We start from the raw sequence: 17,287 nt of genomic DNA, 5'->3' as shown, positions 1-17,287 counted from the left end.
AGGAATGTCTTCCAGCATCCGAGGCAGATGTTCTGTTAGGATGCTGCGCATTCAGCGTTCCGTCTATGAAAAGCGGGCCTGTGAGCTAATGGTTCACTGTCCCACACCACATCTTTACACTCCATGGACGCTGACGTCACACCTGACAAAGCCAACAGGAATTGTTCACAGACAGTGCCTGTTTCGGTGCTTTACCTGGCCATGTTTGGTAAACAAGGCTTCATCACTAAACAAGACACATGATACATCTGGAGTATCCTGCCTTAATGACCACGTACAGAAGTTAACACGAGTCTCATAATTGTTTCCAATAGCTCCTGATGAGTAGAGATGTGATAGGATGGAACCTATGTCGATGAAGAATGTGTAACACACTTTCCTGGATCGTGCCACTTCCTCGTGCGATTGCGCGGAAGCTAACGTGCAGATCAACTGCAACAATAGCAAGAAGATTAATTTCTCCCTCTTCTTTCGTCATTTGTTTCTTTCAGTTACGATGTCTAGGTGTTACACTTCCACTTTCACGTAACTTGCTGAAGATGCTGATAAATAACTGTCGAGATGGTTGACATCTATTGGGATATCTCGCCGCATACATCGTACAAGAAAAAACTGCGTTCTTCCTACACTCTCCATACACCATGAGCATGTCGGCTTTTTCTGCGTAGGTAAATCCCGTCGTCCACTCACGAGCCGCTGCTTACACTGTCACACACTAACTGTTGAGCAAGTTGCAGTGCAAAAAAGGAACACACAAGCACACTGTAGGCAAACATAAAAATATCATAACTATCAACCACACAGCATGAATGGCACAAACAAGTGTCTGTGTGGAAACTTCAAAGTACGATATCTCGCACTATAATCCTGCAACAAACACCACTAACATTTTGTTTTCCACTGCTTTTAGTTTGTTAGTGTCAGTAGGCATTATTCGATTTAAAAAGTACATGTTTGCACAAAATCTACACTTTCTAAGTATTATTACAATCTGTTGATCGACTGGAATGAAATTTTCACTCTGAAGCGGAGTGTGTGCTGAAATGAAACTTCCTGGCAGATTGAAATTGTGTGCTGGACCGCTACTCGAACTCGGGACCTTTGCCTTTCGCGGTGAGCTCTCCAAGCACGACTCATAAGCCGTCGTCATACCTGTACTTCCGAAAGTACCGCGTCTCCTACCTTCCAAACTTCACGGAAGTCCTCCTGTGAAACTTGAAAGGCTAGCACTTCTTGAAGAAAGGAGGCGAGGTACTGGCGGAAATAAAGCTGTGAAGACGAGTCGAGAGTCTTGCTTGAGCAGCTCAGTCTGTAGGGCACTTCCCTCCCAAAAGGCAAATGTCCCGAGTTCGAGTCTCGGTCTGACACACAGGTTTAATATGTTGACTGGCTAACAATAGGAGCCCCAGACTACCAGTCCATCCAATGAAAAACGCACGTCAGTAGCACTTCCCGTTTCCGCAACAATTGTAGTGCAAGGTTTAGGTGATTCATCTTGTATGTTTATACGATTTAGTAGATAACGCCGGAAGCTCCATAAGGCTGTTCGCTGCTGGTACTGTTGTATACAGAGAAGTCACAAAGCTGGAAAACTGTAGCGAAAATCGGGAAGATTTGCAGAGGATCGATGCTTGGTGCTGAGTTTGGCAGTTGACCCTCAGCATAAACAAATCTAACATATTGTGAATAAATATTCAGAGAAAATCCATTTTTGTATGATTACACGATTGCAGAATAATCATTGGAAGCAATTACTTGCATAAAATATCTAGGAGTATGACTACGGACCGCTTTAAATTGAAACAACCACATAAAATAAATCTCAGGTAAGGCAGATGTCAAACTGAGGTTCATTGGAAGAATCCCCACGAAACTTAGTCCACCAATAAAAGAGATTGCTTGCAAAACACTCGTTCGACCAATACTTAATACTGCTCGTCAGTATGGATTGATAGAGGAAGTATAGAGGATCCATGGAAGAAGAACGCGTTTCGTTACAGATCCATTTATTACGTACGAAAGCGCCACGGTGATGGTCAGCCAAAACTAGTGGCAGACGCTGCAGGGGAGTCATTTACTGTTAGAGTTCCGAGAGCGTACTTCCTAGAAGAGTCAACCAATTCATTGCTTCATCCTTCGTACATCTCACGAAAACACCAAGAAGATAAAACTACAGAGATTCTAACTTACTGGGGGCTTACCAGCAAGGGGAGAATGACACTGATACACAAAGTACCCTTCGCCACAAACCGTAAGGTGGCTTGAGGAGTACAGATGTAGATAAAGATATTATACCAAGTGTTATAGGTGCCATATATGTTTACTCATCGGAAGTGATCGGGATCCTATGACGGTCTCACGCGTCTTGGAGGGGAGGGTTCCATAAAATCACAATGACAAAAAAAACTGTGACGTAATCATTAATGTTTTGCATCACTTACTTAGCATACATGCAACGAACTCTGGTGAACTGGTACACTGGGATTATTCTGCAATTCCCTCAGATCCAGCATGTGCAATTTCCATCATCAGTGGGCTCCAAAGTTCTGCCGCCACTTGTGCTTTCACTTCTGTCTGTCCTAAACTATTGCCAAGGTCTCCACTTCTCTCTCAAATGTCTAACATTAAATGCCAACTTTCCATAAAAGTGGACTTAATAATACATGGCATCGTCAATAAGAAATGCAGCAAATGTATACTATTCAAAAAATATTTATTTTAACAGTCTGAGTCGCAAACTGTCACAAAAAATCATCGTTGTGACAATGTGCAACTGAGACCGTTAAAATAAATATTTTTTGCATTAAATCTGGATGTATTAATGGGAACGAAAGTAGTTAAAGGACACACATGTTCCCTCTGCACAGGTTCCTTCCAAATCAACGAAAGTCATGCCCTCCGCCTTCTGTATCTACCTGTAACCGCTCCCCCCCCCCCCCCCCCCCCCCCCGCCTCACACGGCTGTTAGATGAACTTCTACATTAAACACCCTCGGATTCCCTACACCTCCCGCAAACTTGACACCAATCGTTTCATTCCTGGTTACCAACCCCTGTACTCTGCAGCGTTTGTATGAGCACACATCTTACTACTAACTTTACATATCATTTCCAACTGCAACTTTAACCACCATCCCCTACGTGTCCACGATATCCGGTCAGAGATCTAGCCATCCTTTCAGCTTTAAAAGAATATGACTTTTCTTCTCCCTACTCTTCTCCCTCCTTTTCCAATACTTTAGTTCAGAGTCGTCTATCTCCCATTCCAAATCACTCTCCGACAAAAACCTTCATTACCTCTTACTCACTTCTTTCACTAATAAATAAATTACAAAGCGAAGTGGTCCAATGGTTAGCATACTGGACTCGCATTCGGGAGGACGACTGTTCAAACCCTCGTCCGGCCATACTGATTTAGGTTTTCCGTGATTTCCCTGTATCGCTTCAGGCAAATGTCGGGATGGGTCCTCTGAAAGGGCACGGCCGATTTCCTTCCCCATCCTTCTCTAATCCGATGGAACCGATGACCTCGATGTTTGGTTCCCTACCCCGAATCAACCAACCAACCTAGTAAATAAATCCCGGTTTTCAGCAAACTGTACTCCACAAAAGTCGTCTACCATCAACATTAGCAACAGTGCCAAAGACCAATGGAAGAGAGTTCTGTACTTGCCAAAATATTTGCCGTTTTTAGAAAAACTCGAAGAAACTCAACGATATTTTAACTTATAAATCATATGTATAACATCTATTTATTGTTTTTAAATCATTTTTGTGTCTTTTAAATTTCACCGACAAGTCCACCCCTTGTGCGTATTGAGCAAGGTAGATTATATAACAATACATAAAAACATGAAAATTTCTTCGGCTTCACTGACCGAATATAGTGATTTCACTTTTCCATCATTCTTATCCATAGAATCATTATCTAAGTCATTCATACAATTACATTTGCCAATGTTGTTTCGATACCTGCTTCTTCAAAATTTTGTCACATCCCACAAGCCTTACGTTATGCTCCTTGGTTCGCATTCCATATACGTGTACCATCCAGGAAATTCATCACTTACCAAGTAATTGAGCAACCATTTTCCAGTTACTAGAACACCTACGTAAATCATACACATACCATTAACTTGAGCAGCAAAATTCCATCATTCCCATACTCTTCCCCCTACTTGCGCCATTTCCGCGTTTTACTGACTCTTATCTCCTTCTCTTCACACCCACACTCTCGATATCCTTTCCCAAACCAACTTTAACCAACTCACACTAGCTAATCCTATAATTCCTATCAGCTGTTGTCCTCCTTTTCCTCTCCCGTCAGTAAATTAAATCTCTGTTACCTACTCTCCAAATCCCATTCCACACTTCTGACTCTCCACACCTAATATCAATGGCACCAACAGAAATCTCTCTCTCCTCCTACATAACCGACAGCCAGTTTCTGTTACTCGCATTACTTCACTTCCCACATAGCCAGTCATTCACAGACTAACAGTTATCAGAAGCATCTACTCGTTAACATCTACATCTAGATTTATACTCCGCAAGCCACCCAACGGTGTGTGGCGGAGGGCACTTTACGTGCCACTGTCATTACCTCCCTTTCCTGTTCCAGTCGCGTATGGTTCGCGGGAAGAACGACTGTCTGAAAGCCTCCTTGCACGCTCTAATCTCTCTAAATTTACATTCGTGATCTCCTCTGGAGGTATAAGTAGGGGGAAGCAATATATTCGATACCTCATCCAGAAACGCACCCTCTCGAAACCTGGCGAGCAAGCTACACCGCGATGCAGAGCGCCTCTCTTGCAGAGTCTGCCACTTGAGATTATTAAACATCTCCGTAACGCTATCACGGTTACCAAATAACCCTGTGACGAAACGCGCCGCTCTTCTTTGGATCTTCTCTATCTCCTCCGTCAACCCGATCTGGTACGGATCCCACACTGATGAGCAATACTCAAGTATAGGTCGAACGAGTGTTTTGTAAGCCACCTCCTTTGTTGATGGACTACATTTTCTAAGCACTCTCCCAATGAATCTCAACCTGGTACCCGCCTTATCAACAATTAATTTTATATGATCATTCCACTTCAAATCGTTCCGCACGCATACTCCCTGATATTTTACAGAAGTAACTGTTACCAGTGTTTGTTCCGCTATCATATAATCATACAATAAAGGATCCTTCTTTCTATGTATTCGCAATACATTACATTTGTCTATGTTAAGGGTCAGTTGCCACTCCCTGCACCAAGTGCCTATCCGCTGCAGATCTTCCTGCATTTCGCTACAATTTTCTAATGCTGCAACTTCTCTGTATACTACAGCATCATCCGCGAAAAGCCGCATGGAACTTCCGACACTATCTACTAGGTCATTTATATATAATGTGAAAAGCAATGGTCCCATAACACTCCCCTGTGGCACGCCAGAGGTTACTTTAACGTCTGTAGACGTCTCTCCATTGATAACAACATACTGTGTTCTGTTTGCTAAAAACTCTTCAATCCAGCCACACAGCTGGTCTGATATTCCGTAGCCTCTTACTTTGTTTATCAGGCGACAGTGCGGAACTGTATCGAACGCCTTCCGGAAGTCAAGAAAAATAGCATCTACCTGGGCGCCTGTATCTGATATTTTCTGGGTCTCATGAACAAATAAAGCGAGTTGGGTCTCACACGATCGCTGTTTCCGGAATCCATGTTGATTCCTACATAGTAGATTCTGGGTTTCCAAAAACGACATGATACTCGAGCAAAAAACATGTTCTAAAATTCTACAACAGATCGACGTCAGAGATATAGGTCTATAGTTTTGCGCATCTGCTCGACGACCCTTTTTGAAGACTGAGACTACCTGTGCTCTTTTCCAATCATTTGGAACCTTTCGTTCCTCTAGAGACTTGCGGTACACGGCTGTTAGAAGGGGGGCAAGTTCTTTCGCGTACTCTGTGTAGAATCGAATTGGTATCCCGTCAGGTCCAGTGGAATTTCCTCTGTAGAGTGATTCCAGTTGCTTTTCTATTCCTTGGACACTTATTTCGATGTCAGCCATTTTTTCGTTTGTGCGAGGATTTAGAGAAGGAACTGCAGTGCGGGTACAGCCATTAAATCGTGAACATTGCCCGATTCATCAGCATTTTTTACGCATTTTAATTCTTTATTTTAATTTTCTTTTAATACTGTAATATTATTTAAGTTCAGAAAACACTGTAAGCCAAAGAGCGCTAAGTGGCGTCTGACAGCTCACCAACTAATTCAAATGACAGGGGAATGTTCGAGAACAACAAAGGAAAAAATCAGTTTCTCTCTTCCAACTTCCGATATTTATCCTTTCCATCGCAATAAGACTTAAACACACCAAGCATTGAACACAATATAAAATCTACTGCTGCAAAGAAACATAACAGAAGCCCCAATCATGACTCATATCACATACCTCCACCGTAAGGAATGCCAGGTCTCCTTCCTATAAATCGTAGCAAGCCTATACAGCACCATTGGTTACAATGGGTTTCAATCTCTGCCATGGAATATCTAAAAATTCACCTCTTCATAAAATCCCATAAATCTCTGTATGACACCTCTTTCTCTCGAGCCCCTAACCTCAGCTTAATCTACAGCAATATTCTTCAGTCAATCCTCTTCAAACCTCCCGTTGCAATCAATCGTACGTCCCCATCAATCCCGCAAAAAAACTCACGTAATTTTTATAGGAAAAGCAACGTAGGTGTTCATTCATCGAGACCTTTACCTCACTTCAGTTATATAAAACAATTGCTATATATGTATGGGAATTGGATATACATCCCAAACCCCTTCCCTTCTCTGCCCATATCCTCCTCACCCCTCTCACTGTCCATCTTCTCCTGCTCCACTTCCCTCCATCTCTCGGAAAGTAAGAAACGATCGGTCGCGAAATGGAAAATGCAGTGAAAATCTGATTGCACAGATGCGATGGGCACTGTGTCTAGTACGCCCGTCGATCGCATCATGTCGCTCTTTCAATTCTGAGCTCACAGTGAGAACGTTAAGATGGCTACAAATTAGCGTTTCCCGCCAAGTATGAGGGTCTGGCGAAATATTTCGCCTGAAGCTATGCAATCCACATAACATAACTGACATGCGGTTCGTTCTACACATCAATGAAGATTCTCCTGCAGTGTTTTCGATGGAAAGTGTTTGATCACCCACAATACAGCCCGTAATTGACTACTCCTGAGGTTCATCTCTACTCAAATGAACTGCTGGCTATGAAGACAACATTCCGACACAGACAACGAGCTGCAGTCCAGAGAAGAAAATTGTCGAAAAGTACTGGCGGCTGTCTTCTATAACGAGGGAATTGAAAAGTTCGTACAACGCTACGACGGATGTTTAAGTCTGAGCGGTGTAGCTAACCATTGCAAATAAAACAGTTTTGATTTTCACTGTGGTTTCCCATTTCACGACGTATCGTTCCTTACTTTCCGAATAGCCCACGTATATCACATATATATTTACATATTATATATAATACAAATTATATAGCCTATGTCCATCCGAACATTAATTTCAGTATTGTGTAAAAATTTGAAGTAATTCGGTCAAGTACTTTTTAAGATTTTTGGTAACAACGCTGAATAACAACTAGAATTTATATAGCAGTATGGAGTAAATTACTTAGAACGAACACTCGATTAGATTCTAACTTACAGTGCAGAACTATTGCACGTTTTTTAAGAGGAAGTCAGCTTGGGATTAGAAAAGAGCAGAGAATAAGGACGAAGTGTCTGGCTTTCGTGGACGATCTTGCCATTCTAACGAACAATAGAGAGGAAGCCAAACTAGCACTGCAAAAACTACACGAAATCTCACAAAAAACCGGACTACAAATATCCTACGAGGAAACACAGTACATGGAAAACAGACCTGTACATAACCTACCCGTTACTACTTAATAGCCGGCCGAAGTGGCCGTGCGGTTAAAGGCGCTGCAGTCTGGTGGTGGTGGTGGTGGTTAGTGTTTAACGTCCCGTCGACAACGAGGTCATTAGAGACGGAGCGCAAGCTCGGGTTAGGGAAGGATTGGGAAGGAAATCGGCCGTGCCCTTTCAAAGGAACCATACCGGCATTTGCCTGAAACGATTTAGGGAAATCACGGAAAACCTAAATCAGGATGGCCGGAGACGGGATTGAACCGTCGTCCTCCCGAATGCGAGTCCAGTGTGCTAACCACTGCGCCACCTCGCTCGGTACTCTGCAGTCTGGAACCGCGAGACCACTACGGTCGCAGGTTCGAATCCTGCCTCGGGCATGGATGTTTATGATGTCCTTAGGTTAGTTAGGTTTAACTAGTTCTAAGTTCTAGGGGACTAATGACCTCAGCAGTTGAGTCCCATAGTGCTCAGAGCCATTTGAACCATTTGAACTACTTAATACGGGAAAGTGGTACTGAACGCAATAACCAATAAAGATAGAATCTTCAGATTACAAAAAGCACATAAGCTCACTTGGAATCACTATAATAAGAAATCTATTTCTGTAAATGCGAAACTGAGACATTATAACACAGTAGTCCCACCAAAAGCACTTCATGCTGCAGAAAGTACAATGATTCATAGTTATACGAAGATCAGAGACATTAAAAAGCAGGAAAGAAAAATTCTGAGGAAAATATATAGACCAGTGTTTCGGGAAGGAATTTGGATGAAGAGGCCAACTAGAGATATTTACAAAGACATAGAAACAATAACACACTCCATTAGAAAGAGAAGAATGAAATTTTATTGACATATCAGCAGAATGAATAAAACCAGGCTCGCAAGGCAAATCTTTGAGATAGTAAACGAGAGCAAAAACAAGACAAAGTGGATCACTGAAACAGAAGAAGACATTAAAGAACTGGGTATCACACAAGAGAACATAAACAATAGATGGTTCAAATGGCTCTGAGCACTATGCGACTTAACTTCTGAGGTCATCAGTTGCCTAGAACTTAGAACTACTTAAACCTAACTAACCTAAGGACATCACACACATCCATGGCCGAGGCAGGATTCGAACGTGCCACCGTAGCGGTCGCACGGTGCCAGACTGTAGCGCCTAGAACCGTACGGTCACTCCGGCCGGCTAAACAATAGAGAACAGTTTAAAAACATCATAAAGAAACACACTCTTAGACAAGAACACACGGAGAACAGAACGGGAAAAAGATGGTCGGAAGAATCTAAGAGAGAACACAGTGAACGTATGAAGAGAATTTGGGAAGAACGAAGAAAAGAGAAGAAATCATGACTAGTCAAGTTCAATCGCTCTCTTAAAAGGGAATAATCGAAAATAATAATATATAACAGCAGCAAAATCTCTTAGTATTTTTCCTCTTTCATTACATACCGGTTCTCCAAAGATCCCATAATAATTGTTACTGGGGTAGTTCCTGTTCTGGCATTCAAATCAGCCATAATAATAACCTGATTAGTAGCACTTCATTCATTGAGAGTCTTCTACAGTTCTTCGTAGAAAGTCCTAGACCCATCCTTTTTCTCCTTATTCTGGTGCATATAGGCTTATAGTGGTGCTGTTGCCTCTTGTCAGTTTCATTCTGACTGTGAGTATTGTTTCGCTTATGTATGTGCAATCTTTGATCTTTTTCCCCATCCATTACGTAGGAGTAAAGCCACACATTTGCCTGCTCTTTCATTTTGTTCGACTCCAGTACAGAACGTAATGTAGCGGCCAACGTGTTTATTCCTCTCATTTTCGTTTTCGTTTCTGTCATTACTACAGCATCAATATTCTTGTGTTTTTGTATGTTTGCTAGTTCTATTGCTCCCCTTGACATTCCATGTTGCTACTTTGATATATCCGTTGATCCATTTTCATTTGTCCTTTTTCATAGCCATTTCATTGACCTTCGAGGACATTTCGTTTCCGAGACTCCTTGGGGTACTAGGAGTCGTGTGTGTTTTCCTAGAGTTCGTTACAAGCCGTCTGCTCAGCAGCCTTTCTAGGAGGACCAGAATTTCCTTTCGGGGCTATCTCCCTTTGCCGATATCTTCTAGTTATTCAATGGCGCCGGAAATCTCGCCTTTCACCCTCCCGTTGACAACATAACGTAAAGCCACTGAACCCCATGCACTGAGCAGAGGTCACGCGACTCATATCTTCTTGGACGCGGAAGTAGTGTTTGCCGGCAGAGCTGCCTTGAATTCTTCAGGGTCTGATTCATTCATCAAATTTCAGTGGACGTTTCTCAAAGATTTGATTCTGAACAGTTATCGTCCGCCTCAACAGGCTCCGGGATCCTTAGCCAACCTGTGAACCTTAGGGATAGAAAATGAGAAATAAAATGAAAGACGCCCTCGGACCTCGAAATCTAATACCGTTGGCGTCGAAAAAAAAAAGCAAGAGTTGGCCAAGTGAGGCCGACAGAAGGTAAAAAATAGAAGAAGCCTGACACAAGTACTTGGAAGTAATGCCAGACCTTGTTAAGGGCTCATTTGGTTGCCACCCATACTCCCAAAAACGGAGCCCCCTAGTGGAAAGTAATATAAAACAATTAAACATCAACTCCGTCTTTATCCAGTGGTAATTTCAGCACTGTGTTAATCATTCCTTTGACGTACACCATCGAGCAATATGTTCGTACCTACCACTCAACTCTTAACTAATCTATGTGGATTTTGGTTCGTCAGTATGGATCTTCGGGACCATGAAACGAAGTATCATTGCCGGCTTTCAAGGCGAAAGGCAGCACTCTACAGTAGTACTAGGTATATTGCTGTGTTGTTCGTGGCGATGATGAGTGAGGCAGCTTATCATTCGTAATATCCAGATTAAGAGAAGCCAAATGCTGTTGCAATTGGTTCCGGTGAGCTAGCTCTAACATGTCAACACAACTTTTCAACTGTAGTGACGGAAATTGAAAGTGTTACACCATGAACGCCTTGACCGAGCGCTACCAAATTAATACTCCAGTATTTCCATGCCAATGGGATATGCTGATTGAAATTTCATCATTATGTGAGCTTACTTTCAGTATTTTCAGTACAAAAGTAAGACATAAAGAATGATGTAAATGCGAGGGATTTAAATAAGTAATGTAAAATATTTTTTCTAGGTTAGCTTTTGTTCAAAAACCATTCCTGCGTCATCGACTGTAACTCCCAATATGTGGCAGCGCTATAACCGACCTTCAAAACGGCGTCTGCAACTGAGAGCTGTTATTGATTTTCTTTTGGCGGGAAAGCAGACACCACAATAAGTCATTGCGCAAAATGTTCATCGTCAACAGAACAAGGGGAAGGAAATCCGTCTAATCTCCCACACACAGGCCAGCCACAGACAACTGTGATGCATTCAGTGTCGCCAACATGCAGACTCTCTTTCTCGAGGTTATCGTCGAGTAAGTCAAGCAACTCACTGCTCAGCTTGACGTCTCTGTTTGTAGTGCTAACACACTTGTCCACCAGTTATGTTATTCCTAAGTTTGTGCCCGGTGGGTTCCTTAAAACGTAACTGTAGAACACAAAGAAGAAAGTAGGAACATTGGACTGAACTGCTTGCCCATTATGATACTGACAGCAGGGGCACCCGCAGGGGCAGTAGGTGCAGCTGGCTCCGTTAAGAATTCATTTAGTACGCACATATGAAAACGACCTCTAATGGCAAATAATGGAACAACAGGAGTCCAAAGAAAAGTTAGAACCCTTGCCATATCTCATCCAAGGTCACCCTCATCCCTCCCTTCCCTCTCCCCATCGTTTTAGGCCAATTGGCGGATGTATAATTGGAGGGAAATTCAAGAATGGGTGAGGGGCGATGTCCTATTTGTGAGGGTTAAGAGAACAGCCTGCATGGTTGCCAGATTTCCTAGGATCTAGTTTAGTACCCATTCAGCTTATCGCTATAATTTTTCATTATATTGGGGTGTAGACTGACTCACATACATGGCAGAATGCCACATATGCACCTTGGATAATGCTAAAAGAATCAGAGCGACATTTGGCTACCACATAACATTTTCAGATCTCCTGGGTTTGTTACAAACATGGATTCTTGCACAAGCCCTTCTCTGGGCTGAGTGATAAAAATCCTCAGGGACATTGTCTGAAACTTCCGGTTAAATGCTGAAGGTCTTAGCAGTGCTAAGACCGATTTCATATCAAAATTCTTGTTAGACCAAATCGTAGACATGGTCATTATTCAAGAAACCCATACAGAACAATAACGTCAAAGAGGCAAAATACTTGGTTATGATCTACTTGGAGCTACCTTCCATCTTTCATACGGAGTTGCAGTCTACAACCGGAGAAACATTGATAACGTGAAACTAATTTCCAGCATAAATTCAAATATCCAACAAAAACAGCAGATGTCTCCATCATCAGTGCTTATAAGCCACATCAAATATCTTTGCCCGACAGTGTGTTAGAAGTACACCACATACTGCAGTATACGCTAGTGATTTTAAATAATTACCACACTGCCTGCAAATATCGAACTGCAGACAGACGATAATGGCGATCACCTTTTAAACTGTGCTCATTCCAATAATATTAATTTAACTTTTGATGGCAACGAATGTAATACTTTCGGATAACAGAAACGAATCCAGACCAGTGCTTCGCCTTAGGCGTTTGTAAGAAGCGTCCGACTCCAGTTTCAAGTAGAGTTTTGCACGATTTTCCGCGCATCGAACATTGTTCCTTTAACATCTAAATCAGAATTCAAATCCCGATGACCCATTCTACATCAAGGCCTAGGTGGAACTTTGAGGAGGCCCAGTAGGAGAAATATGTCGCACCGGTAGACACAACCGTCCGATGCATCCCTTCAAAAGGTATCAATTATAGCAGATTTGTCAGAGATGTTGAACCAACAGCTAAAAGCAGAGGAATGCATGTTCTAGGATAGAATGATGATACAGAGAAGCTTTACCAAGAGGTTCAAAACACCAAAGACTCTGAAATAGCTGACAAGCTCTTCAACCGTCAAGATGCAGAATGTCGTAAGAAAGGGGAACAAACAACCAGTAACAAAAAAGCAAATAGGAGGGCTTGAGGTCTCTTTAAGAAACTAGGTGGTGCTAATCGAACAGTACGCCAACCTCAAGAAATACAGACGCACCAAATTGCAGCGTGAGTTGCGATGCTCTCTTAAGTTCCAAGAAATAAACAAAGATAGTAGAAAACGACTGAAAGTATGCTGCCAAGAAACAACAGCTCATTCTGTACACTCAACGATATTTACTGTCGATGATGTAAATAAATTCCTAGAAAACTCTAAGCCGGGCAAAGCTCCTGTATTTGATGGAATCCATAATAAATTCCTCAAACACTCTGGAAAATATACAAGAATATGGCTAAGCAAATTATTCTCTGACGTACTGCTAACAGAATGTATCCCGAAAAAGCTCAAGTAATCGAAAGTCATCGCAGTACATTAACCGAACAAGCCGCCATATCGCCCTACTGAATTAATGTTGCAAACTCCTAGTAGAAATGAGTCTGGATCGAACAGGCCCCCTTGACACTAGAACGCAACCCGATGAACAGGCTGCAATCAGACCCCATTGCAGTTGTGTCGACCAGGTAATCAGCCTAACACATCCTGAGGTTACGTTTCACAAAGGGTTGGAAGCCACATTGGTGTATATTGACTCGAGTGAGGCATAGAATACTGTTTGGGGGGGGGGGGGAGGTGGTCTTATAAACTTTTCTACGTGGAATCATGTGGCCGAACAATAACTTTGTTAAATGATATGCTCTGTGATAGTTCTTTCCAACCAACAGTAGGAAAAAGTAAGAGTAAAATGAGACATCTAAATAACGGACTCAGTACTCGTCACGTCGTCACGTTCGTGTTTAACCTGTATATTTCGGATATACCAAATACGACATCTACAACATTTATTATGCCGACGACCTTCCTGCCCACAGTACTTTCATAGAGAAAGGCAACAGCAGCTTATCGGGATATCTTGCAGCGCTGGAAACTAATTCCAAAGAAACCCAAACTGAAATGTCGTGCTTTCAACTCAATAATAAACAAGCTTATCTAGAACACCAGGCATTCTTCAACAACTTAGTTCGCTATAATACTTCCTCAAAATATTTAGGGAAAACAATGCACGGAATGTTATCTTTCAAAAAACATCTACATCTACATCTGTATCTACATTTATACTCCGCAAGCCACCCAAAGGTGTGTGGCGGAGGGCACTTTACGTGCCACTGTCATTACCTCCCTTTCCTGTTCCAGTCGCGTATGGTCAGCGGAAAGAACGCCTGCCGGAAAGCCTCCGTGAGCGCTCGAATCTCTCTAATTTTACATTCGTGATCTTCTCGGGAGGTATAAGTAGGGGGAAGCAATATATTCGATACCTCATCCAGAAACGCACCCTCTCGAGACCTGGACAGCAAGCTACACCGCGATGCAGAGCGCCTCTCTTGTAGAGTCTGCCACTTGAGTTTGCTAAACATCTCCGTAACGCTACCACGCTTACCAAATAACCCTGTGACGAAACGCGCCGCTCTTCTTTCCATCTTCTCTATCTCCTCTGTCAACCCGACCTTGTACGGATCCCACACTGATGACCAATGCCCAAGTATAGGTCGAACGAGTCTTTTGTAAGCCACCTCCTTTGTTGATGGACTACATCTTCTAAGGACTCTCCCAATGAATCTCAACCTGGCACCCGCCTTACCAACAATTAATTTTATATGATAATTCCACTTCAAATCGTTCCGTACGCATACTCCCAAATATTTTACAGAAGTAACTGCTACTAGTGTTTGTTCCGCTATCATATAATCATAGAATAAAGGATCCTTCTTTCTATGTATTCGCAATACATTACATTTGTCTATGTTAAGGGTCAGGTGCCACTCCCTGCACCAAGTGCTTATCCACTGCAGATCTTCCTGCATTTCGCTACAATTATCTAATGCTACTACAGCACCATCCGCGCAAAGAGGCATGGAACAACTGACATTATCTACTAGGTCATTTATATATATTGTGAAAAGCAATGGTCCCATAACACTCCCCTGTGGCACGCCAGAGGTTACTTTAACGTCTGTAGACGTCTCTCTATTGAGAACAACATGCTGTGTTCTGTTTGCTAAAAACTCTTCAATCCAGCCACACAGCTGGTCTGATATTCCGTAGCCTCTTACTTTGTTTATCAGGCGACAGTGCGGAACTGTATCGAACGCCTTCCGGAAGTCAAGGAAAATGGCATCTACCTGGGAGCCTGTATCTGATATTGTCTGGGTCTCATGAGCAAATAAAGCGAGTTGGGTCTCACACTACTCTGTAGGAATCAACATGGATTCCGGAAACAGAGATCGATTCTGGGTTTCCAGAAATGACATGATACGCGAGCAAAAAACATGTCCTAAAATTTTGCAATGGCTCTGAGCACTATGGGACTTAACATCTGTGGTTATCAGTCCCCTAGAACTTAGAACTACTTAAACCTAACTAACCTAAGGACATCACACACATCCATGCCCGAGGCAGAATTTGAACCTGCGACCGTAGCAGTCGCGCGGTTCCGGACTGAGCGCCTAGAACCGCTAGACCACCGCGGCCGGCAAAATTTTGCAACAGATCGATGTCAGAGATATAGGCCTATAGTTTTGCGCATCTGCTCGACGACCCTTCTTGAAAAGTGGGACTACCTGTGCTCTTTTCCAATCATTTGGAACCTTCCGTTCCTCTAGAGACTTGCGGTACACGGCTGTTGGAAGGGGGGCAAGTTCTTTCGCGTACTCTGTATAGAATCGAATTGGTATCCCGTCAGCTCCAGTGGACTCTCCTCTGTTGAGTGATTTCAGTTGCTTTTCTCTTCCTTGGACACTTACTTCGATGTCAACTATGATGCGAGGATTTAGAGAAGGAACTGCAGTGCGGTCTTCCTCTGTGAAACAGCTTTGGGAAAAGGTGTTTAGTATTTCAGCTTTACTCATCTCATCCTCTGTTTCAATGCCATTATCATCCCAGAGTGTCTGGATATGCTGTTTCGATCCACTTACTGATTTAACGTGAGACCAGAACTTCCTAGGATTTTCTGTCATCTCGAGCACGCCGCTACAAAACTCATCACCAGGAGCGATACAATTAGTGCATTGTGTAGTACCACTTGGGGGGGGAGAAAGCATCAGCAGTCTTGTGTACTCCGTTTCCGAATACTGCGCTGGTTAAACAGCCACCACACGAAGAAGACTAACACCAAACTGAATGACGCCATAAGTGTGGTTATCCATAAAGCACTTCCCTATCTTGTCTACTTGTTTTGAGCGATATCGTTCCTCCTCATATTCGCAGACAGTATAGTTTAGTTAAGAATATAACAAAACATTAGCCAATCCCCATTTTCCACAGCACACTGTCCGTGGATGCTACTGCTGTGCGGAGACTCAACCCTAGATCTCTCCCACTTCCATTAGCAGAACCACTTTTGAGGGATATTTCAAAATTAATGACATTTAGAGTGAACATTGGGAAACCTTGCAATCGTCTCAGGCCCCACCATTGCCGACCCTACTGCGCCACTACCAGCAATGGAACTGCCTCCTCACGCATGGAAAGCCTTCATAGAATACAAATGTCACATGGTTTATGTCGTGAGTCATTCAACAAATGGGGAATAAGCGAATCACCCACCTGTGGCTGTGGAGTACCTCGTCAGACTTTTCCTCACATTGTCACCGAATTTCTTACACCATACCCAGGAGAAGAATGTGACTTCTTGCAAGCATCAAACTCTATACTGTGCTGAGTTATATGCCTCAACGTTAAAACTGAAATTTATAGAGACACTGCTTTTATGTTCTGTTATGCCCATGTGACTACATTGTGCAATTTTACTGCTTTGTTTTATGCATATTATTTTTACCTATTATATTAAATCTATGTAAGACATACGATAAATAAATACAGTGGTTACATTTACGTCACCCTTACCTTAACGGCTGTAATTTACGACGCAATACGGCCGCTTACCATAATTGCCATAGTTTATGACACATTATGCCCATCTGATATTTTATCTTAGTTAATAAAAATTTTTATGCGGTATGCTTACCGTACCTTAATTCGTACATGTTATGACCCAATATGGCCACCTAAGATTTTTCTCTCAGCACTAGCCCTCTCCAAAACTTAGTTGCTCCAATTTCCACGGCGCTTCAGTCGCTTACCTGCACACACTTAATCATGAGACAGACATGTCACTCGTACCCACTATATCATTGTGAAACGTCAGTCATTATCATGAAGCGTCAGCAGAGATCT

The sequence above is a fragment of the Schistocerca nitens genome, chromosome 3, assembly GCF_023898315.1.
Source record: "Schistocerca nitens isolate TAMUIC-IGC-003100 chromosome 3, iqSchNite1.1, whole genome shotgun sequence".
Lineage (NCBI taxonomy): Eukaryota > Metazoa > Arthropoda > Insecta > Orthoptera > Acrididae > Schistocerca > Schistocerca nitens.
The sequence above is the reverse complement of the archived record's forward strand: the minus strand, read 5'-3'. Positions refer to the sequence as shown.